Source organism: Vidua chalybeata, chromosome 12 (assembly GCF_026979565.1).
Source record: "Vidua chalybeata isolate OUT-0048 chromosome 12, bVidCha1 merged haplotype, whole genome shotgun sequence".
NCBI lineage: Eukaryota > Metazoa > Chordata > Aves > Passeriformes > Viduidae > Vidua > Vidua chalybeata.
The window spans coordinates 20101464-20125303 of record NC_071541.1 but is presented as its reverse complement, the minus strand read 5'-3'; the positions used below and the strand labels follow the sequence as shown (position 1 = coordinate 20125303).

Here is a 23840-nt window from a genome sequence, read left to right as displayed (position 1 = left end):
TGCCAGCGTGCATAATTCTCTTCTTTTTTTTTTTTTTTTTTTTTTTTTTGAAACTCTTTGAAGGCTTTGGATCAAATTTAAAGGTAATAAATTCCATTTTAGCCCTCTCTCTTCCAAGTGTGGCCTGGTGATTGTGTACACCATAAAACATCACTATCAAAAACCATGAGAGAACACACCCACTGCAAGGCATGAAATGGATTTCACCACCACACACTGATGTTCCACTGAGGTAGAACATGTGGTTAGCTGTCTATCACAGCAGAAAAAGTAAACCCTGCATGTACCAGAGGTAAGAAAATCATTCATCCAAGGATAATCAACTTTTGGAAATCATTCACTGCTGCTATAACTGAGCACAATGCACCAGCAATTAGTTGTGCATCATTGCTTTTAAATTGCACAAAGCTGGCTGCAGTAGAAGTGGTGAATATTTGTTAAGCTGGGTTTATATGAAATAAGAGATCATCTGGAGGAGGAATATTACTGGAATTTACGTTTCAGGTCATATCTGGGAATTTACATTTCAGTTGTAGAATGTCTCCTCTTGGCTTCCACAACCAGTGATGTCATAGATCAAAGATACTGGGTATCTTAGAAAGCCCTGCTGAAGACACAATGAATAATTCAACATTTGCAGACCAGCTCCTGCTCTTATTTGTACTGGAGTTAATAAGAAATGATTCCATTGAAGCCAAGGGAAAGTTTTAATCCAGTGTGAGGGATATGAGAATGAGAGACACAGAGTGCACCCATGGCTTTGCTGCCTTCCAGAGGGTGCCAGACCCAGAGCCCACCCAGGTTAAAGGAAATTCCTGGGCTGCCCTCCATGGAGAGGGCAGAGCCTGCAAACCTCGTACAGGAGCCAGGCAGCCAAACCCAGAGCTCAAGGATCTCCCGGAAATATTTTATGATAGACCAGAAGGACTCATTGCACACACAGGAAGGACAGTGAAAACACAGATCTGAAGAGTGACAGTCCCAGAGTGTCACACAGCCTGGCTGCACACACTGACCCTCACCCCTGGGCTACCACCCTGTCCTCCTGCTGCTGCTGGCCTCCTCCTAAGGTGCCTTACACTCCCTGCTCTGGTGCTGTGCTGTTGCCACAAACTTGGGATGAACTGCTACAAAAACTAACTGATCCCTTCATAAAAATACAAAATTTAATGCAAATCCAGCTTCTACGCAACAGCTGAGAAAGACAAAATAAAGTACATGGTTACTGTCATAACCTTTGTTTCTGAAGGCTTTTTGGAACCACTGACATCTCTGTAACCTTCCTTTTATACTCCTGTTCTTGTCTTCACTTCTTCTGTCCTACTCCTGATCCTAGAGACCTCCCCCCAACTCTTGAAGCCTCAGATGAGTCCTGATTTTCATTTAAATCCTCCTGTCAAGCACATTTCTCTAAGAATCCTTTACTGTAATTTCAGATTCTCATCCTTTTCCTTTCCTGTGTGTTTGTAAGAGTGATATAATTTTTTTTCATAGGAAATTTTCAGCAGCCTCTATGTCCCTTTATGCTGCTGTGCAGGAGCAATTTCACTGACACTGGAAAAGTGAGAAATACCTCTGGGTAAAGTGAATGCCTGGATAAGTTAATAGAGAGCCCCAAGATACAGCAGACCCCCCAGTAAAAGCAACTGGAAGAAGCAATAAATACCATTTTCATTTACAATTACAATATAAACACTATCCACCATCAGCCTGGCAGTTCAAAAGCTAGCTAAGAACTCCATGAGCAGCCTGGTTTGCTTTGAATAATTGGTTTTATAAGAGAGAATTGATCAAAGGCATTGGTAGCAAGTTTAGTGAAGTGTTCATCATGAACAAAGTTGCTGGAAAATTACTCAGCCCTGAACTCAGCTCAGCCAAAATCAGGTAAACCATAAATAACCAGGAGTAAAGATGAACAGTCAGCTCTGAACAAAGGAATTCCAGGGACAGCAAAGCATATCTGCAGTCTGAGCATCAATGGGTGGATTTTGGAGCAGTGGAGGAGAGCAGCTCACCTCTCTGCAAGCTGTTCCAGGCCACAAGAAACCTGCAATGAAAAAAATGCAAAGATTCTTGGTGTCATCTAATCAATTGCAAAGACAGGGAAATACTGGAGATACAGAGAAAAGTTCTTAATATGTGGTTGTAAATAGAGAAAATAATTCAGGTCTCTGGGAGGAGCTCACCCAGCTGAAACGTGGGCCATATTTTGCTCAGGGCTACTCAGTTTTTTGCAGAAACTGAGGTTTAGTGAATGGTTGTCTATAATTTTTAGCACATTTTCAGCTAGTTTATAGCTGAACCACTTCCCCAGTTTGAGGGAAAACATTTTTCCCCAGTATGGAAGCAAACTCAAAATTTCAAGCAATTCAATGTGCACCTGCTGAACCCACAGGTAAGTATATTCATTCCTTATTCCTTTTTCAGGGGGTCAGGGAGGGAACCACATTAAAAATGTTCTCTACCAAATGCTCATTGTAGGGATATAATCAATGAAAGTAAATTAGAGAGGGCAAAACAGATGCTGCTTGAATTAATTTCCAGTCTTTTCAAGCAGGTAAAGCTCTTTCCAGCACTGGAGCATATGCCAGCATGAGCCCTCTTGCTCTTTTAATGCCACGACCAACATATTGGCTAGGATTTGTCACTGAGAAAAAGTTACTTTTTATCATTCCTTGTTGAAGTTCACATTCAAGACAAAACTCCAAGGAACTGAATTTGACCTTGAACCGATTCCAAAAATTTAGCTTGTGCACTTCCAGTTGAAAGAAAAATCAGGGATCCTGGCTCAAGGGTGAAATGGAAGCCTTGTTTGAACTACAAAATTAGTGCAGTTTGAGAAAAATGACTGTATAGTAAGGGAACATAAATTAAAGGTAAATCATGAAAACAATGAAGTTTTTTTAAAAATAAAATTGCTTTCCGTTAAAAGTCAATTATTTCTCTAGAAGGTCAAACTTATTTTCAGTAATGACACTGTTCACTAGTAGACCATGAAGACCTGTACATGTCTGAAATATGTAGAACTTTTAATATGCACAACAGAAACTGGATGTTGGAACGGTGTCAAAGAGTCTCTGCGAAATTACAATGCAAGTCGGACCGCATGAAGTAATCAAAGTCTCAGTTTATTAAAATGTGTTATTTATGGCTTACAGGAAATATTTCTTGTCTCTGAAAGAGGAATTAGTTAAGAATTAACCCTTTTAATATTAAGAGGTTCCTTTTTTCATTAAATACACAAATACTGATTTTTATTCATGAAGCAGGCAAAACAGTAATGCCAAGTCTCCCACATTATCATCTACTAGATTCATTCTCTAGCTAATAAATCTTCTGATTCACATTTTCTGCCTGCAGAATGCTGATTCCTTCCCTGCTGGCTGTGTTGCTGACAGGGTGTCTGTAAGGATTCCCCTGGCTGCTGGCACAGGGTGGCACAGTCCCATAAGCACTGCAGGGCAGGCAGGGAGCTGCAGGGGTGCTACAGAATGGTTCATGGCTGGCTCAGACCCATGGGTGCCAAGACATGCTGTGAAAAGGGAGATAAAATAGGTTGGGTCCTCCTGGACTAAGATCATCAGCATGAGCACTTGCTTTGCTTGTAAAATAAAAGCTTTGACAATCTTATTTTTCTTTTTCTTTTTTGTTTGTTTTGTTTTGTTTTGTTTCTATTGTTTTGGGGTTTGTTCTTCTCTCTTCTCTTCTCTTCTCTTCTCTTCTCTTCTCTTCTCTTCTCTTCTCTTCTCTTCTCTTCTCTTCTCTTCTCTTCTCTTCTCTTCTCTTCTCTTCTCTCTCTTCTCTTCTCTTCTCTTCTCTTCTCTTCTCTTCTCTTCTCTTCTCTTTCTCTTCTCTTCTCTTCTCTTCTCTTCTCTTCTCTTCTCTCCTCTCCTCTCCTCTCCTCTCCTCTCCTCTCCTCTCCTCTCCTCTCCTCTCCTCTCCTCTCCTCTCCTCTCCTCTCCTCTCCTCTCCTCTCCTCTCCTCTCCTCTCCTCTCCTCTCCTCTCCTCTCCTCTCCCTGTTCACCTTTATACTTTAGACAAGAAAACTGAAGGACCAGCACAACATTCTCCACCAGTGCTTTCCCTATATTTGGTCAGATGCTGTCATGGGTCGATAAGGAATTAAGTAAAGCGAAGAAGAATGTTTTAGAAGGTTTTCATTCTAAATTCTGCGTGTTCCTTTTATTATAGTTGTAAGTTAATAAAGCTCTTTATTTTTAAGCTTGAGCCTACTCTACTCTGTTTCTAGTCACATCTCACAGCAATCTTTTAAGAAAAATATATTTTCATAAGTGCACTAGCATTACACTAGCATCAAACCATAACAGATGCAAAACCAGCTGTTATGAATTTTGCAAAGTGTGGGTTCAGCTCATCTGACTTGAAATGTGTGGCCAAAAGGTGTCCCTAGAGGCACGTCCAGCCGGTCCCAGGGGGGGATGGCAGCCTGTGACCATTCCAGCCTGAGGCCAAAACTGCCCTCATCCATCCCTTGTTCCTCCAGAGCTGCTGGATCACCCCGGCCAGGAGAAATTGGGCAGGAAGTCATCCAAGGCTGGATGTGGCTCTACTGACAGGGATTCCAACCCCAGAGAGAGCCCCAGGCCCAGCCCTGCTGCAGAGCAAACATCCTGACTCAGGGAAGATGCTTTCACCCCTCACACATGGACACACTCCCCCCTTCTCTGTTGCAGTCTGGATGCATGATAGATTCTCATGTGGAATGTTAATATTTTTGTGTAAAAATTTTTGCCCTTTTCAGGAAATTTCATGCTTTGCTTCTTATTCCAAATTTTCAGCTGAAGTTGAAAAACACATTTTTATGTATAAAGAAAAAAATTCATATTTTGATTTACACATAATTCTTAGTGCAATTCACCACAGGTAGTGATCTCCTGGACTTCCCTAGTGAGGGTTCCTTGGCTCAGTGTTTTCTGACTAACTCAGGTGACAACAGTTGAGAACTGCATAGATAGGAACAGCAAGTCCTAAATCAATCCAGAACAAAAGTGGAAGATGCAGGAGGTACCTGCTGCTCTCTGCAGCTGTGTGCTAAATACACTGACAATAATCCTAAATAGCTACATCTTGAAGTTTTAACTTGTTATCAGAGAGTCCTGGAATGCTTTGGGATGATTAAAGCTCAACTCATCCGACCCCTGCCATGGGCAGGGACACTTCCCACAGTCCCAGGCTGCTCTCAGCCCCATCCAGCCTGGCCTTGGACACTGCCAGGGATGGACACTTCCACACATGGATGTGTGTAGGATGGCAAAGTTAAACATTTTTCCTGTTCTTGCCCAGGAAAACCAATGGCTAGGAAAAAGCAAGGCAGGGACAGACAGACACATCAGGAGGCTTTTCCAAGCAGTGCCAAAGCTGGCAGGCCCAGTGCTGTGGCAAATAAAGCTCTCAGCACCTGGCCACAGCTGCACAGCAATTTAAAAAGTGCACAAAGTCCAAGCTCTTATTCAGCTACTGTGAATATATGAAAGGTTTACATAAAACACACAGCAGTCGTGCTCTGCTGCTGGTTTTGCATGGATTCAGGAAAATGCCTTTAACACACAACAGCTCCTTGCACTGCATCTGTTCTGTGTGGGTCTGCTGGGCTTTTTAAGTCACAGTATTGAAATGATAGTGGATTTAACACTTTCCAAAGGCTTTCAAGTCTGAATAGTTCAGACCTGAAGTAAGTCTTCCCTTAGGGATTTAATGTATTTAATTATCTCTGAAGTTTTATCCATCATAATAGCTAAGTGAAATCATTGCTTTTGTATAGAACAAAGGGAAGCCAAACATATAAATCAATATTTGATTTTTTAAAGTTATTTACTGGAGTAACACATGACAGACATTGAAACAGTAAAAGAATTCCCAATAATTTTTTTTTGCAAAATAAAAACTTAACAAAAGGATATTTTAAACCAACAAAATTCAAGACTAATTAGCCAAGAAAAATGGAAATGTTAGCAGCATGGTGGGAGGGGCAGAAGGATGAACAGCAGAGACTTGTCATTACTTCTGCATTACTTCTGTGGGGTTAGTTAAGACTTGACTGGTCAGTGCTTATATAAAAGTGATCTTGAACTCACCTCAAGATGCAAAAGACCTTCACAAAAGCCCCGGGTAGTGAAACCATTTTGTGAGTGTTGTTCCACTGGGAACTTGGTACTGGTTTCCTTTGTGGTCACATCCTTGTGCAATCTCTAGAGCTCAGAAAGAGCTTCAACTGTTTTCCAGTTCTGTCTTTCAGCAAATCATAGCATTTCTCCCCCAAGGTGCACAAACCTATGGACCCAATGCAGTCATGTACACTGGGAAGAGTACATGCAGGTGGTATTGGGGGGATTACGTCAAAGTGCAGAACACCTCGATTTACTTATTATTATATCCCCAAACTTTGTTTTACATTGCATGTATTTCCTATCATCCTATTAAATACACAGTCTACAAGGGGATACAATTTGAATCATTTCCCAACCAGGCATAAAAACATGGATTAATTCTCAAGCCCATTAATCAATGCTTTGCCTCTTGTCACGGATCCCTCGTTCCCCCCTCAGAGTGGTGGTGCTTGGAGCTGCTGCCCTTGCCTGCCAGCCCTGCTGCCACTGCAGCTGGAGCTGGGAAAGGGCTCTGCCAGGGTGCAATGCTCACACTCCATCGGGGGAGTCAGCACTGACACAGAAGTTGAGGGAACAAATCAGAGAGTACAGCCCCGAATCCTGTTTGGATCTGTCATCCCCTGCAGTACCTGGAATTCCTGTGTCCTGCCTCCAGCTTTGGGACATCAGCAGGGCCTCACCCTGCTCAGACAGACAAAGGCAATGCCACTCCTCTGATAAGGAAGTTTTGAGTATTTCCTTGGATTTATCAGCTCCCAGTGTTTCCTGGCCCAAGGAGGGTGAAATCTGAATCTTATCTCCTGTGCTATTGCAAAAGATACAAGGACAAAGCATTACCCCAAAAATACAATGTGGAGAGGTTTGATAGAAATTAGAAATCAACATTTTATTCTATTGGATGTGACTGTTGCTGACAATAGTGGAATAACAGCTTTATGAAGGAGATTCATATGGAATCCCAATTTACAAACAATAAAATTAAAGCATAGGGAGGAAAACAACTTGCACATGTTCCCAAGGGGAACCAGGACTCCTCAGGGAATAGAATCCAAGAGCCCACATCACAAAATTCCTATTAGTGGTCATTCATTTGGTAAACATCATGGTAAGTAACAAATGGTAACCAGAATCTATTCCAGTTGTGCATTGGGTCTCAGGTACAGCCAGGTGTGCATCCAGACTGGCATTCTCCCTGTTTGCAGTGGAGAGGATGCAGTGAAGGACCATAAAACTGAGCCACATATTGCAGAATTAATTCCAGGTGAAAACTGGAAGAAGAAACACAAGCACAAACTGATCAAGGAACAGGATGTTCTATACATTTACCAACACCTGGAGAGACGTTCAATTCAAGGAAAATAAATTATCCCAACCAGACCGTTAGAGAGTGAGTTCCTGGGCCATTCTGGTCTTCTTTTTAAAGGTAACCCTGCAGCAGTTAGATACCAATCACATCACCACCACAAATATTACAAAGAACTTACAGGAAAGGAGCTGCAGTCCAACATATCCACCCAAGTTTCTTTAATCCTTTTTTCCTTCAGGCCAATTCCAGACTATTCCCACCTGCCTGCTGTAACCTTGCTGATCAGTTATCCTGTTGTACTGGAAGTGAGCCTGCTGCAAAAGGTTAAGGTGGCTGCACTGTCACAGAGCCTATTGCATCAACACCAGATGTACAAAACTTACCAGAGGAGAGAAGAGTAGCAATGGCACTCATGTCCAGCTCAGGAGCTGTCTGACAGGGACCTTCTGTGTTCTTTCATTCAATAAAAGGTGTTACTTTCAGAGACTACTCCTTTAACCAGCCCTAAAATGATCAAGAAGGATATCCGGGGCACAACACCTGTCTCAGATGTTAAGTTTATTGATTTAGATAATTTGCTGCAAAATAATGCAACCTGACAAAAGTATGCTCGTTCCTTGGTTTAATAAGAGCCTTAAAATGTGAAGCTCTTTGGCTTACACCCTCAGAGGACATCAAGGACACCAGAACAGATAAGGTTTACCAAGAGAATTTTGTCTATCCTGCCAGTGATCTGGAAGTGCCACACTGCACAGCCTACACTCCTTGGGCACCATTCTCTGTTTGGCTGCTTTGTTCAGAGGATCAGTAGAAAACCCTTTTAGTGACACAGTCATGGTTAAATTGGGATACTCGTGTTCTGCAAACAGCATCCACAATGACCTGCCTTACAGAACTCACTAAACTTCCTTTAAAAATTTGTTGTCACTACCAATCTGGAGTCGATTTTGGATTGCTGTCTGCTTTTCCAGACGCCCCATTTGTCTGCCTGGATGTACAGGTTAGGAGGCTGCATAACTGACATTGTTCAAAACTTTGCATGTTGAATTTTGCAGGCAGATTCTCTCCTCTGATTTAAACTTCCAGAAAATGATTAAGTTATCATTTGCCCCAGCACTTGGTTTTCAAGAATTCTGTCCCTGGTATTTATGAGGATTATCTTGATCTGGAAAAGATTCCCCGTTCTTTCGTTCCTGCCCTGGGCACGTCCTGACAAGCCATGGCATTCTGTGAATGTCAGAGAGCAATGGCAGCAGCAGGGCACTGGCAGTGGACGTGCTCCCTCTGGGCCAGGACCAGCTCCAGCTCACCAGCTCCTCTGGGATTCCACCATTTCTTTCATTTCCTTTACAAGGTTAGGATGACCAGTTTGCTCCAATGAAGAATTTGCTTAGTGCAGAGTCTGAAGACTCTTTCAATGAATGGGCACCTGATCACCTTCCTTATCAAATTTGTAAGTTAAGAGCCTCCCCAAACCTCAGAGAATGACTCTGGATTCACCATCATAACTTGTTTCAGAACATTCTACCCTCACCAAAGTAGTGATCAGATTGGGAACTTCCTAGAGCCAGACCCTCTGGAGATATGGAATATTTCCTCATTTTGTCTACAACCAAGTATAGCGTTGGAACGGTTTCCTAAAAAAGCTTTTTTTAAAAAAAAATTCCATTAAACATATCAATAACCAAAAGAGTTAATGTAACCCTAAATCTTAATCCAAACAGCCCAAAAGTCAAGGGAGGCCTTTACTGATATAATCCCATCCCAAGAGCTGTTGGAGCACTCAGAGTGTCCATGCACTGGTTCTGAATTGCTGATACACACAGACCTGTCACCAGGTGCACTCAATTCAAATTGAGGGTTTTTTCCCAAGAAAAGATATTATAATTCTTCACTGAGTCACTGCATCATCCATCAGAGACACTTTTATTTGCAGGTATCAGGGCTTGCATCTCTAACCTGTGTGAAGTGGCCAAAATTATTGTTCCATCAAATCTGAAAGTGAGACCTTGAGGTCAATGTTTGTGTGGCAGACCTGAGTCATCCTCTAAGCTCTGCAGAACTGGGGCTTAGCATCTCAGTTTCACAGAACTTTAGTTTTCTTCCCAGTGGGACTGAGCTCCCAGAGATCAAACAGGAGAGTAAGCTGTATTGTATTGAATTAGTGGCTTTGGACACACTCTTACTCCTGTTAAAGTGCAATAAATGCCCCACTGATTCCCTGTCTCGATAGTTTAAAAGCGCTAATTCTGTACAGGTGGCAATTCTGCTCACAGAATTTACACTTTGCTCATGACCTAACCCTGAGTGTCCCAGTTTGACCAAACCACCAGACAACTGTGAATGTTTAAGGTATTGAGAGCTTGTCTCCACCTAATTTGATACAGTCTCCCTTTCCAATGGGCACTGGGGTACTCAGCCTCCTCCCCAGATTCCTCTGGTGTCTTACCAGCCACATCATGGATGTGCAACACAGCTTCAGGTATTTGGAAATGCTCTCCTACAGCATCTCAGACCCTGTGCCAGAAACCACAGCTCTGTGGGCTCATGGCAGTGATCCCCCACATCACATTCTGCAGTGTCATACATCCCTGAATAAAGGGGGACAAAGAAAATCAAACACTTAGAGAAATCATTATTACTAACAGGGAATAGCATGCAGAGACTCAAAGAGAAACAGGATGGGACTCTGCAGCACAGGCATATCAGAGAAAGGACCTTGCATAAGGAGACAAGAGAGCAGTTGGGCACACGAGTATTTCCCAGACCATTAATTCCAGATGCATGATTTCCCTTCTTTTATTACAAAAACTAATAAAATAAAATCACAAAACTGCCATCATTCTCTAATAACTTCTGTTCATCACTGCGTAGTGAACAGAAACAAGCCTAGGAATAATGGGCTCTGTGACTGCAAGGAGCTGGTTATTGTTTGGGTTTCTCTTTAGTCAGAATAGAATGGCGTTACAGATCTGCTGTTGCACTTTAGTGCTCCACGGATTTATCTGTTAGGAAGACACAAAAGAGATTAATATTTTGCTGAACAGATGAAATGACCAATGCCACCAGCAGCACAGCTGCTGCAGTTGGGTTGGCCCCAATTGCTGGTTCATGGTTGGTGCCTCTGAGGTCTCAAAATACACAATTTTCCTGCAGCTGGGGCACTCAGAATATTTCTCACCTGTTTCTCTAATAAGAATTCACCTTCTGCCTTTTTCAGTACTAGGGAGGTCTCTTACTTTTGGCGAGGTATTTTTGTGAGCCCTGATGGAACATAGAAAGCATTGCCCCTTGCCCCAGTGCAGCTGGAAATAAGCTCAGTATCAGAAACTGGTGGGAGAATCTCACCAGCTCCTTAGGAAAGAAGATAAAAAGATAAAGATTGAAAAAATTAGGAAAATGACAACAAAATGTCTTTCTCAGCTATTAAACTTAACAGTCTACATACAGTTTAATTGCTTGCTCTGTTTTCAGTTTTGAGCACAGGCTGTTGTAATCATCAAGTAAAAACAGGGTATGCAAGATAAGTTTGTGGATAATGTGAAGGCAAAAATGTTGAGGCATACTATACCTTGAGTATTTACATTCCTGTTTTTATAATTATCTTAATTAAAGAGTAATTATTGCACTTACAGATAGGCTTATCTCTAACATGAAACTACCTGTCTACCATAATAAAAATTGGAAAACATCAAAATTGCATTTTTTACTGTCTTTAATAGCTGTTCTGTACTTTAAATGCTGTCTTCACCACAAGGAAAACACATTGTTATACTCTCTTGGTATTCTTAATTTGTCAAAAGCAGGCAGGTTGCTAAGAATGGAAGCAGGATTTCCAGAAGCAAGGAATTAACTGGCTAAGGAAAATAGGCTTTCATTGTATGCGAAAGGAAAGACAAAAACATAAACTTCTAACACAGGGTTAGGTAAGAGCAGCAGGAAAATGAGGCAGAAACCTGTGCAGGTCCCTGTGCTCCTTGTCTGTGCCTGGGGACAGCTCCTGGGGACTTGGCCCTCACCTGGACAGGCAGAGGGAGCCAGGTGCAGCTGGGGTGGCTCTGCAGCTGATCTAGTTATCAAACATTTCATCAGCTTCTCTTTTTGGCTGGCATCTGCCTCAGGATTGCCCTGACAGGACTGAGCCAGAGCTCCTCAGCCCCCCCTCCAAGAGCTGTCCTGGACACAAAAGAGCACTTCTGTTTGGAGATAAACAGCACAGGCAGGAGCACACAGGGATCGTTTTCCCTGGCATTGACCTCTCCTCCAGCCACTTGACACCTCACCTGCACTGGGCCCCAGATCAAAGTGGGACCAGGACAGTGGAACAGTCTCAGGGATGACACTGAGCTGCATGGAAATCTGGCAGGGAAGCAGGTGGGACTTTAAAACACTTCACAGACCTTAACCAGCATGTTTTAAACATGGCCTAGAAATAAATTAGGCAAGGTCTTCGAAGGCTGCCAGAAGTCAGAGCAAGGGAAGCGCTCAGCAAAGGGGTCAGCTCTGTCCCTGGTGTATGTGTTGGTTAAATAGAGGTTACTGCACTCAGCACCCGAGGCACCTTCTAACCCCACCTATTTGCCCAGTCTAGACATTTTTCCCTTTTGTTTAAAATTTAATAGAGGAAAATGATGCACTTGTTGTTACCCAAAACCCTCACTGCTCAGCTGAGTCTGAGCTTCCTTCTACTCCACTTGAAGCAAGCCCCCCATCACCACCACCAAACAAAAAACAAACCAGAAAACCAATCAAAAACCCCACAAAAACCTGGCCTCCAACAACTCTAAGAGATCACTTCAATATAGCACCTTAATCTTTTAACTAATAAATAAATGGAACAAGACAGAGAAACCACCAACTACATTGAGACCAGAGAGTTCCTACCTGCTGTCCTGGAATGATTGCATCGAAGGTTGACATTTATGGCAAGATATACAATTTATTTGTGCAACTAGAGAAATGACTGATCTGTCCAGTTTATGTGTTTTCAGAAAAAAAAAAAAAAAAAAAAAGGTGAATTTCCAAAATGCACACCTATTTTTGACTCCCAAAGACTGTCTGTGATGCCAACATTCAGCTGTGCTGACACTGCTGTCCAAGGGATGCCTCTGGGTTTTAAATGCGGGGGTGTTTCCTCTGTTGCACGGTTTGCAATATACCTGAGCTGCTGTGTGGCAGCCCTGCCCAGGCTGGGGGCTGGAACCAGATCATCTTTAAGGTCCCTTCCAACCCAAACCGTTCCAGGATTCTGTGATATCTGTGATATATTCTGTGACCAAAGTGCTTGAGAAGGCTCATTCATCAGACTTTGGGGAAAAAAAAAGTATTGCTAAATAAAAACTTTTGACTTTTATTCAGAACAAATGAACTTCCCCTCTGATTATCTGTGCCAAGATTTCACTGCAATAATGAGTAGAAGTGGGTCTGCAGAATACTGAAGATAAATGTCCTGCACACACAAATCTGTGAACCAGGAGCAGTCCTGCTTTGGAAAGAGCTTTCCTTTGTTTCTATCCTGCCCTCCAGTGGTTTAACCGGGGTTTAACTGGAAGACAGGTCAAGGCAGAGCTTAAAAAAAGCACCAACCAAAACATTTTAGCCTATTTTTCTGACTGGCTACAGTACAAAAACAAGACAGGTCACATGCTAAAATTATTCTATTTGTAAAAATCAAACAAAACAAGATTTTTTTTTTTTTTTTTGTCGGATGAAGTATTTTACCTGCCAAGAAGAGGGTTAAAAAGCCTGCCTAATTCCCTCATGCACAGCACATACATGAATGGTTATTATTTCCACTTGTACAGGGCTTTTGTTTCACTCTGACAAAGCCTAGGAGAATATTGATTTTATTCTACACAATAATGGGTGTGGAAAGGAGGTTTTTTCCACAGGGAGCTCATGAGATTATTGCTCACAGCACCCAGCACTATGAACAAAAATCTGCCATAGCAGCATTCAGCCCACAGCAACACTCAGGACATGGATGGGAACTGCTCCTCTGCTGAGCAGGGGGGGCTTGACACCCTCCACACCCAAATGCTTTGTCCTAGTGCCCACACCAGACCCATTCAGTGCCCAAACCAGACCAGCTCAGTGCACAAACCAAACTGGTTCAGTTCCCAAACCAAACCCATTCAGTCCTCAAACCAAACCCATTCAGAGCCCAAACCAAACTCATTGATTCAGTGCCCAAACCAAACCCATTCATAAAGCAAACTGATTCATATGAAGAGTCCACACCCAGGTATTAATAAAGAATGCATAAGACACAGAGACAGGACCATGCTCCTTACCAAATAGGCACCAATTTCTGCAAAGTTCTGCTAAGTACTAGTGAATATTGTTTTTACAGCAGCCTTTTACAGCAGTAGGGTTTTTGCACAGCCAGTGGATACCTGGTGTGAGACTGATTTCAGAATCAAATACCAAAAAGGAAGCACACACATGAGCACAGAAACAGATATCCTAAAAGGGGTCAGACTTCTATTACAGTCTGGAGTGGAACAGTTAAAGGTGGAGGTCTCTCCAACACCACAGCCATGGTCAGAACTAAAAACTATGAAAAAATATTTTAACAGGTCAAAACCTGTTCTTGTTTTGCCTCCTATTTCTAAACATTTCACCTTCAATCAACTCAATCATTCAATATTTACCATAAGGGCACACTGGACTGGCCCAGGTGAAGCCTTGGTTGGGCACAAATACTAATTCATGAGCTCAGTTTCCCTCTTGGTGTCACCAGAATGGCTGAAACAGTACAGGGAGTTTCTGTGATTTCACATAGCTCCCTGGAAAGGGAGGGCAGCATTTGGCTCAAGCTGGGAACATTAAAACCTTTGATTGATTCTTGTGAGCCATTAGGAAATGCCCCAGTACCTGCACACCAACACAACTGTGGTTTTGGATAAACTTCTGTTGTGCCCAGAAGCAGGATTATATAAAGTACAATAAGAAATTGAGAGCTTCCCATTCCTGTCCCACCACATGACATATTTTTTTCCAAAGGGAATGTTTAAACATTCTCTATTTAATGTTTAATCACAGGGATGCAGAAAAAGGGGAAGGAAAAAAAGGAATTAATAATTATATTACTAAAATGAGTTATAACCACCTGTAAAATTATTGCCTTCATTTACCATAAATGGACATGGAGAGGGAGATTGGAGGCATCTTGAATAAGTTTTAATAATTGATAATAATAATCATTATTGTTTTTATTATGGCAAACTTCCAAAAAGCTGTGCTGATCTTTAATACTAGCTCCTCCAGACAGTTAGATCACTGAATTTTTTAATATAATGTTAAAAAAATAGAATCTGTGCTGTTTTCACAAAACATAAGCATTCTGCAAGTGCCAGAACCTGCACTGATTATTGTCTCCTAGTTCATTAGTGAATCTCCTCACCCATTCAATCAGAATGTCTCTGGTCCATTTCCCATCACTTGGGATTACGAAAACCAGCTTGGCACTCAGTCAAACTGGGACAGCTTTACTGATAAAGCCAGTGGGGGAAGCAAATAATTTGTCAAATCTCACAACTGCTAAACATGAAGAGCCCTGGGAATCAATCCCCGGAAGGGCTCAGAGCCGGCAGGGAGGAAAGGGCAGCTCCGTGCTCGGGCACCAGAGAGCCCCCCCAGCAGATCCGCTGCCACAGAGGGGAAACCTGCCAGATCCTAGCTCACACGGGGGCAAGAGGAGAATTGGGAAAAGAATCCTAGATTTGCACCTTTGTTAGGTGAACATGGCCCCATCCCTTCTTCATGCCCACAGAGCCGACTGCCTGTCATGTGATGGATGAAGGAGAATTCAACTGGTTCTCATCAGTGAATCTCAGTGAATTTCAATTTCCTGTCAAAGTACTTATGAAGAGCAGAGGAAGTAGCCAGGGTGCCACCTTTAGCTGAATTTATCTGGTTCCATGTTGCCATTAGACATCATTGTTGTTTTGTGCCATCTGTAGTTTTGAAAACAAAAACTCCAACCATGCATGCAATCCGTTTGCCAAATTAATGTTCAAAACTCCACATTTTTGCTGATGGCACTCATCAAAAAGTATATTTAATTTCTGTGGAAAAATTTTGGTACTTGTTAGTAAAAAGTCAGACCCAGCTGAACTTGCCCAACCCATGTGCTAACAGTGCTGCCCACAATGTTTTCCCTCATCCCCATGCTGGGCTGGTCAATTCAAACATGCCCAAAGCCTGTGCCTGAGCCCTCATCTTTCTGCAAGGACACTGCAGGAGCTGAGCTCTTTGCAGAACAGCCAGTATTGTCACAACATTGGCAAGGCAGCAGTTACCCCCAAGAGCTCAGTTTAATGTTTCCCCAGAATACTCATTGCCATGTTATGACCATTGTAGTTACATTTCTTTTCATCTACAACTATGCAGGGAAGAAACGTGAACAAGAATTTCTTGTGCTTTTGCTTCCCCTCAATGTCTCAGAGCTGACATTTACTATCAGAAAGGAAGGTAAATTCTTGAGTGTGATGATGGCCTACAGAGAAAAACAGCCTCTGTTTTGCTCAACCCCTTGGTATCTCTGATATGGATTTTATCCTTCCCAGGCCAGTGCAGATCCTGTGCTCAGGGCAGGGCCTCTGTCTGGCTAAAGATTTAAGATGCTCCTGTCTCCTCTTTGTGACCAGTTCACCTTTATCCCACAGGTTCATTTCTCAGCTGCTCCAGATACTTTACCTCCCTGCCCTCGAGCTACTCACTTGTCCCTCCTGTTTCTTTTCATCTGGGACTGGCTCCTGAGTTTTAGGAAGCAGCAGCCAGCCCCTAAGGCTGGCCCTGGGCTGGCAGAGAGCACCACTGCATTCCCAGGGCTCCATTGCCAGCAGAGCACAGGGGTGCACATCCCCAGATACGTTCTGCAGGACAGAGCTGGGGTTGGGTGTGCTCCTGTTCCTCTGCCATTGGTTGTGTAACTGCTCGTGGGCATCCTGCCCAAACCAGACACAGCCTATCCACCAGAGGCAGGACCCACATAGCCTTTCAGCACTGAGAACAAGCCAAATTAACTTCAGCCCTCTCACATGTGTGTTTGTAGACTCTCCTGGACCCTTGAGCAGTAACAGCGTTCCACCTGCATTGCTCAGTACACATTGCAAACATTCACACCACCAGGAGAGCAGCTGCCTGTACAGAACCACGGCACTGCTGCAGATGTTACAATTACTGTACAAAGCACAGCTCCTTTGCCCCAAATCCTTTGTTGCAGCAGTGTGCAATATATCAGAACTTACCGCCTTTGACACGACAGAAAACTCCTCTGCCAGCATTCTCAGCTCACAACCAGACAATTAATTCTCATTCCTCCACCAGGGCAAGTACTCCAGGGTTAATAACACACTAACACACCTTTTCAGGGAAATTCTTCCTTTCTGGGATGTTTAGTCAGGTATTCTGAGAGGGGAGGAAACATGAATACCTTTTTCTCTAAAAGAAAACACATGAAATAATTAGAAGGCTCACAGACATATAGTTTTGTTCTTTTAAAGTGAACACTGGGGATGTGAATCACAGCAATTCTTTAGGGACCTTGCTTCTGTGGAGATGGCTGGATGTGAGCTTCTGTCTGGAAGGTATTTAAGTGTATTGATATGGCATGATGACTGAGTACACCCAAGACAGCTGATCTTCGGGGTGTTTGAAAAGCAGAAAAAGAGCTCTCTGCAGTTTCTTAGACATATTGTGAAAATTAAATGTCCGGTCAGGTGTGAAATTGTTTTTTACTAGCCCCTATGAAAAGAAGAGACTGCAGAGGAGCCTCTCTGAGGAATAACTTAGCTGGGTGTAGAACGGCACCTGTGCTTTATTTCAGAGCAGACACATGGGCCCACAGCCCCACGAGGGATGTGAGATCCCAAAGAATGCAGAAGTGCAGAAAGCTAGATCCTGCAGTGAAAACTGAAATCCTAAGCTGGGGTCACAGATTCCCCATGTGGTACAGGAGCTTAAAAATTCCCTGTCCAAACTCACCAGAAACTGATTTAAACAATATGTATAGTACAGTATGGCATCAAGACACACACTTGAAAAAGTGTCCCTTTTTGAAGCCAGATTATAATACAGGATCCCAAGCAGAGACTCTGTAAAGAAAAAATCTGGCCATTTACCTCTTGTCAGTAGAATTATTAGCCATGTTATATTTAGCTAACAGACAAAAACGTTACAGGGCGTGAGCAGACTTCTGCAGGAACATCCTTTGGCAGCTGAATCAGGGAGAGACATTGACTGTGGCCTTGGGAGAAGGCTGAGGGGAGATTATCATTTTCCTGTGGGTGGGAGGCACCCCAGGGCCTGCCTGGCTGCTACAGTGGTGCTTCCAGAGGCTGGGGGTGTTAATAAATGCCAGGAGGTATCACTCACATTCACCAGATGAGGAGTGGGTCAGAGCCATGGCTGGCTCCATCATGTCTCTTCAGGACCATAAATCACCTCTTTCCTGCCCATCTGAGCTCCTCTCCCCTTGCCCACAGACCCTGTGCCCAGTGCCCAGGGTGGGAAGGGTACACACAAAGTTGCTCCTTCCCCTCAGCTGTGGCAGTGCAGGCTGAGCCAGCCCTTAGGGGGATTGTCACCATCACTTGTGGTACATGTGCACAGCTGTGTACGGCACTTACTGAGCAGAGGAGAGGGTGATATGTGAGACAGAAACAAATGTGAATGGGTTCAGCAGTCCTAATTACACAACTGAAAAATGCAATACTTTCCTGTTCAGTTAGAATCAAAGAGAAGCCATTCTTGGGGGTGGGAGAGAACCAGTTCTGGGCTTCTCCTTCTTACTTTTTTTTTTTTTTTTAATAAGGAATTTAAAGGTGTTCCTCATGCTTTTAAATATTTGGTTATTCCTGGCCGAGCATCATCCCAATAACTGCATTTTTGTCTCACAAAGTGAGATGATGTATCCACATCTCCAGCCACTGTGTCCCTTCCCAGAGCCTTGGTGTGAACCGAGGGATCCCAGGGACACCAGAGCTCCTGAGGGACACCAGGTGACTCTGTGCATCCAGGAGAGGGCACAGCCCAGCCTGCTGAGCTCGGGAGCTCTCCAGCATGGCCTCAGCTCCTGCCACAGGCAAGAGAAGCAACCATTCAAAGGAGCAGGGATCCCTGTGTGCGACTGCAGAAACACCACTGTGGATGTGCACACACCCTGAGCAAGGGGAACAGGGCTGCTGCTCAAATAAAGAAAAGCAGCCTATGTCAGAGTCCCACCTCTGCAAGAAACCTCCCTTCCTGTCCTCTGCAATCAGCTGAGGGCTGGTGCTGCGATCCCAGCTCCTGAGAGCCGCTCACAGGAGCACATGGCAGCCCGGGCCCTTTCTAAAGGAATGCTTTCTCAGCAGCAGAAGGAAATGTGTACCTTGGTCTTTGGCAAAAGGAGAAACTGATCTCAGCTGAGATCTGCCCCTGCACACAGAGGGGATCTGCCTTTGCTGCCAGAGCTAATGCTGCCCTGTAGAGCCTTCTAAGGAACCAGCTCCTCGTGTCTCCAGGCAGGCCTCTGGAGCCTGGAAATGGCTCAGGGTTAAGTGAAGGATTGGGCAATATCCCAGTAACAACACCCAGCTTCCCCAGGAGCAGCTGGATCCATTGTTTCCCAATGGCATTTTCCACTTGCTTCCCAAGTGTTTACATGTCTTGTACCCTCGGGCTCTTCAGGATGGCCCAGCCATAGAGAAGGCTCCCCAGGAAGCCCCAGAGCTGCAGGGTGACAGAAGACAATGGCTCTGGAGCCAAGATACAAGGACCTGCCTGTAATTAAGATAATTCCTAAGCAAATAAACACATCCAGTCTGGAGGGCTTGGGCCGTGCCTGCCTGAGAGGAGCTGTCGAGGCAGGGAACCTCAAATAAAGATTTGGGGAACCTCAAAGAAAGATTTAGGGTGCAGCTGGTGCAGATGGACAGATGGAAGAGGTACCTTTGGCTCCCTGGATTCATGAACACTTTATTCCCTGGCAGAAATTTACATCCCAGTGCCACACCTGCCATGGCAGGGACACCTTCCACTGTCCCAGTTTACTCCAAGCCCCAGTGTCCAACCTGGCTTTGGGCACTGCCAGGGATCCAGGGGCAGCCACAGCTGCTCTGGGTACCCTGTGCCAGGGCCTCTCCACCCTCACAGGGGGGAATTTCATCCTAATATCCAAGCTAAACCTACCTTCTGTCAGTTTGAAGCCATTCCACCTCATCCTGTCACTTCCAGGCCCCTGGAAAAAGTCTCTGTCTTTCTTTCTTGCAGGCTCCTTTCAGGTACTAGGAGGTCACAATTAGGTCACCCCAAAGACTTCTCCTCTCCAGGCACCCACTCACCCAGGAGCATCCTCCAGGAGCTACTGACTCATTAACCAGCTCTGAACGTGGAGCACACACACAGTTATCACAGCTGGGTGCACGGTTTATGGAGGTGGGGCTAAATTGTCAGTAACTGGAAAGCTCTGAAGCACTTTAACACTGCCACAGAAGTCCAAACTCCACTGTCATTGCTGCTCTGGGCTACTCTAAGTTGTTTTAAGCTACATGATTGACTACTCTGTTTTCATCTCTCAGCCTCATACAAAAGCTTTGAAAACTCTGACAGTCTGGTTTCATTTTACCTCTTGGATACTGAATCTTTTACCTGCATCAAGAGTTGTGTTTGCTGCTCTTACTGCATGATGGATTTTGTAAACTACTTAAAACTTTCTTGAGCTTTTCTGGATGACAGCACAGCCACTGGGAGAAGGTTGATCCCCCCCCCCCCAACCCCCCCCCCCGCCAAATGAGTGGCTTTAATTCTCTAACTGAGCATCACCTTGGGAAATACAACAAAAGCAAACTGACCTGGATGGTGTACATTCCTCATCTTCACTTTTTCCTAGGCAGCTGGAAAGACCCACTCACTTTGTTCTCCAGGCTCCAAGTTCTGCCTTTCTCCTGCACACACAAATTAAATGATGGTTCTGTATACCATAGGATATGTATGGTATCTATATGATAGGGTATCTATGGTTTCTACATATTGCATATATATTCGGTTCCATATTTTTATAGAATTTTGTTCCTTGTGTACTCAGCTTGCATTTATCCATTGAGATAACCATTTCCCTTATGTAATAGGTCCTGGAACTTTCACTGTGGTCAAAGACAAGAAGATAATAATAATTTCACGAAGTGAGATTTTCCAACTGCAAGAGTGAGCTGCTGGGAACAGGTGAGCCAAAGCTTTCCCTCTGTTTTTTCAGCCACATGGCAAGGCACTTGTGGCCAGTCCAACATGAAACAGCCCAGCACTGACCCACCTGAGTTACTGCTTTTCCCCTCATGGTTTTTTGCCAGAGTTGCTGAACCCTCTGATTACAAAAAGGGCAAGAAATGGGTGTTCTTTGGGTGGACTCCATGATGCTGGAAGTGGTTCTTTATCTTGGCCCACACAAGTGAAATTGTTGCCCTGCTGTGCATACCGGGAATAGAAAGGTTTGAAGCAGGTCCTGTTCTGCTTCCCTTAAGACCCAGAGCAAAAAGGGTGAAGAGCCTTTGAGCTGTCATCATTCCCCCCACGCCAGCCTGGGCTGGACAATGCCCCTGTGCGAGATAAGGAGGGAAGGGAGGCCCTGGCAGGGGGCATTCATGCAGGGGGGCACTGGCAGGTAGAAGAGAGCCCAGCCCCTCTCCCAGGGCAGTTTGCTGCTCCCCAGCCTGAGACAGCATTAAGGACCCAGCCAGCAGCAGCAGGAATCTGTTTGTGCTGTTTCTGCTGGCAGACACCCTGCACTGGCAGCCCGGAATAGCTTTGAAGCTGTATCATTGTGAACACACATTTTGTCACTTGCCATGGAGCTCGGCCAGTAACTCTCGCACAAATGTGAAGGTCTGGGGTACATCCCCAGTGTGTGGGGGTTAGCCTGGCTCTGAGTGACTCCTGGAGGCTCTGACATGCCCAGATGTAATCTGCCTTGTCCTGGAGTGCCTGCTCACAGGTCACATCTTGTGCGTAACACGAGGTGACAGCTCGAAGGAAGCAGGACATATCACTTATCCCAAATCAGCGGATTTCGGTTTTAAAGTTTATAGTGAAAGTTTCCTTTAGAAATATCTCCTTTTTCCCCTCACTATTTTCATTTGTTAGTGAAAAATTTATGTGCTAGGGTCAGCAGTGTACTTGGCACATGTCTGTCCCAAGGAAAAGGATGAAGCAATTACACATGTGGCCTCTCAGCATGGAAAATACCAGATTACAGCCCAATTCTGACAAAACCTATGTGGCCATGTGGCCGTGTTCCTTTGAGTATTCCATCTCTATGACCAGACTCGTTTATCCTGAATTTATACTGCCTAGAGTCAGCACTAAAGCACTTGGAACATGGTTACGGTTGAGGAGCACTCCAGGGGCACCAAATGCCTCAGGCTATGGCAGGGTGTTGTGGCAGCCGCTGCACAAGCCCTGGGGACACCCCACAATGACGGGGAACGCGCCACGCTGAGGAGAGGAACACTGCCCTGGACTGAGGGGACACCCCGCACTGAGGAGGGGACCCAACACTCCACACTGAGGGCACACAGTGCCCTCCACTGCAGGGGACACCCCACGTTGAGGGGGACACCCCATGCTGAGGAGGGGACACTGCCCCACACTGAGGGGGACACAGGGCCCCGCACTTCTCTAAGGGGACGCAGCATCGCCCGTTGCACACCCGATAAATACCCGATATTCTCTATGCCTTCCCCTTAAAAACCCGCAGGGAGTGGCGGTGGCGGCGGCAGAGGGTCCCGCGCCCACGCCGTGCGGGAATTCCTGGGAAACACCAGGAATTCGGGAAACACCAGGAATTCGGGAATCTGAGGGAGATGCGGGGCGGCAGCGCCCGCCCTGTGCAATAACCCCGACAGCCACGAGGGGCCGCTGTTGACGCAGAAAAGCCGCGCCCGGCCGGGCCCGATTTCGCCGTTTCCCGGGAATTTCCTGCCCCACGGCTCCGATTTCCCCATTTCCTGGGAATTTCCTGCCCCGCGGCCCCGATTTCTCTGTTTCCCAGGAAATTTCCTGCTACACACATAAATCATTCATTCTATTTGTTTAAATGAGGTTAAGCAAGTTTTCCCCCATGGATATACTTTACATCAGGAATGCTGATTAAATTCTTTTTGATTTCTTTCCTAGAGTACAGCTAAGGAAGGGGACATGCAAAAATAGGCTCACAGAAAGATGCCAAGAATAAATGGCACATCAATGCCCTGAAGAGCAAAGGAGAATCAAAGGAAGAAGAAGGAGGAAAAGAGCTTCAGGGCAAAAATAAAGATGGATACTGCTAAGCAGAGAAGGCAGGCGAAGGAGTGAAACCAAAGTAATGCATACTGATAAATTCTGGGATGTTTTGAGGTTGGAAACAAGGATATCAAGATGGCACTTGATATACCTCATGACAGTAAAATGACCCAAGTCATAAAGGCATCATCTCGAAGAGATTTTGTGAGTGGTTACAGCAATGTTCACCTAATAAGAACTAAAAGCAAAATATCTGTAGTAATTGGAGAAAATATATTAAAATTCATGTTGCAGAAAGGGAGCAAAGACCTTTTCTATATTTGTTTGCACCAATAATTTACATAAGTAGAACAATGCTGATATAAAACTTTTAAAGAGAGAGCTGGCCTTGTATTTGGCAGGTTTTTTTAAGTTAGATTTTTATGGCTTGGCTAATTGTTCTCCTTCCTATAGTCCCTAAAGAATCCTGATTGCCTTCAAGTTAATTTGCTGAAAGCCAGAAATCTAGTAAAAATGTAATTTTACTCTTGCTAACAGCTGGAGAAGCAAAATCAATTTCAGCAGCTCACTGAGTAATGAAATTAGAGGGCTCAGATCTGACAGGAGCCTCCCCTGACCGAGTTGAAGGTCAGTGCCATGGCTCTGCTTTAACCCCCTGCTGCAGACACCCTTCAGACAGCCCTCAACAGGCAGCACCAGCCTGACCTCCCTAAGCTCAGAGGATGCTTCTATTAAAGGTAGATCACAGAAAGCCTGGTCTGAGTCTGATCCAGCTAACACACAGGGAAGGTGCTCGACCTGTCCCTGTACATCAGCCTTCTGCACAGCTCGCACCTCTCCAGGAGCTGGGAGTGGGAAAGGTCCACGGGAGAGTTTGTTGTATTCACCAGTGCTTCCTGGGAAGCTGCCAGAGCTGAGCTAGCTGTTTGAAAGCTAAATTCTGCATTTCATTATCACCTAAATTACTGTAGAAGGTGTTGGATAAGCTGCACCATTGTTACTCAGAGTTCAGTTCTGTTCTTCCCGGAGGAGGAGATTGAAGGGATGCTGTGAGAGACCTGACTTGAGTGGAACAACCCTCCCAGTCCCCTTCCAGCTGTTCCTGAGCTTCCCCAGGCTGCTGGCCTCTCACCCTGCACAAAGC

At 44.6% G+C, this 23840-nt stretch overlaps 1 long non-coding RNA gene across 1 annotated transcript; it reads right to left on the bottom strand.

Moving 5' to 3' along the window:
- Nucleotides 1-1811: 1811 nt before the first annotated feature.
- LOC128794337 (uncharacterized) lies at nt 1812-22283 on the bottom strand. The gene is made up of 4 exons (XR_008433058.1): nt 22136-22283; nt 20275-20367; nt 6759-6934; nt 1812-2047 (listed from the first exon to the last, which is right to left on the bottom strand). It is a non-coding gene; the product is annotated as an uncharacterized LOC128794337 (long non-coding RNA).
- Between the last annotated feature and the right edge of the window lie 1557 nt (nt 22284-23840).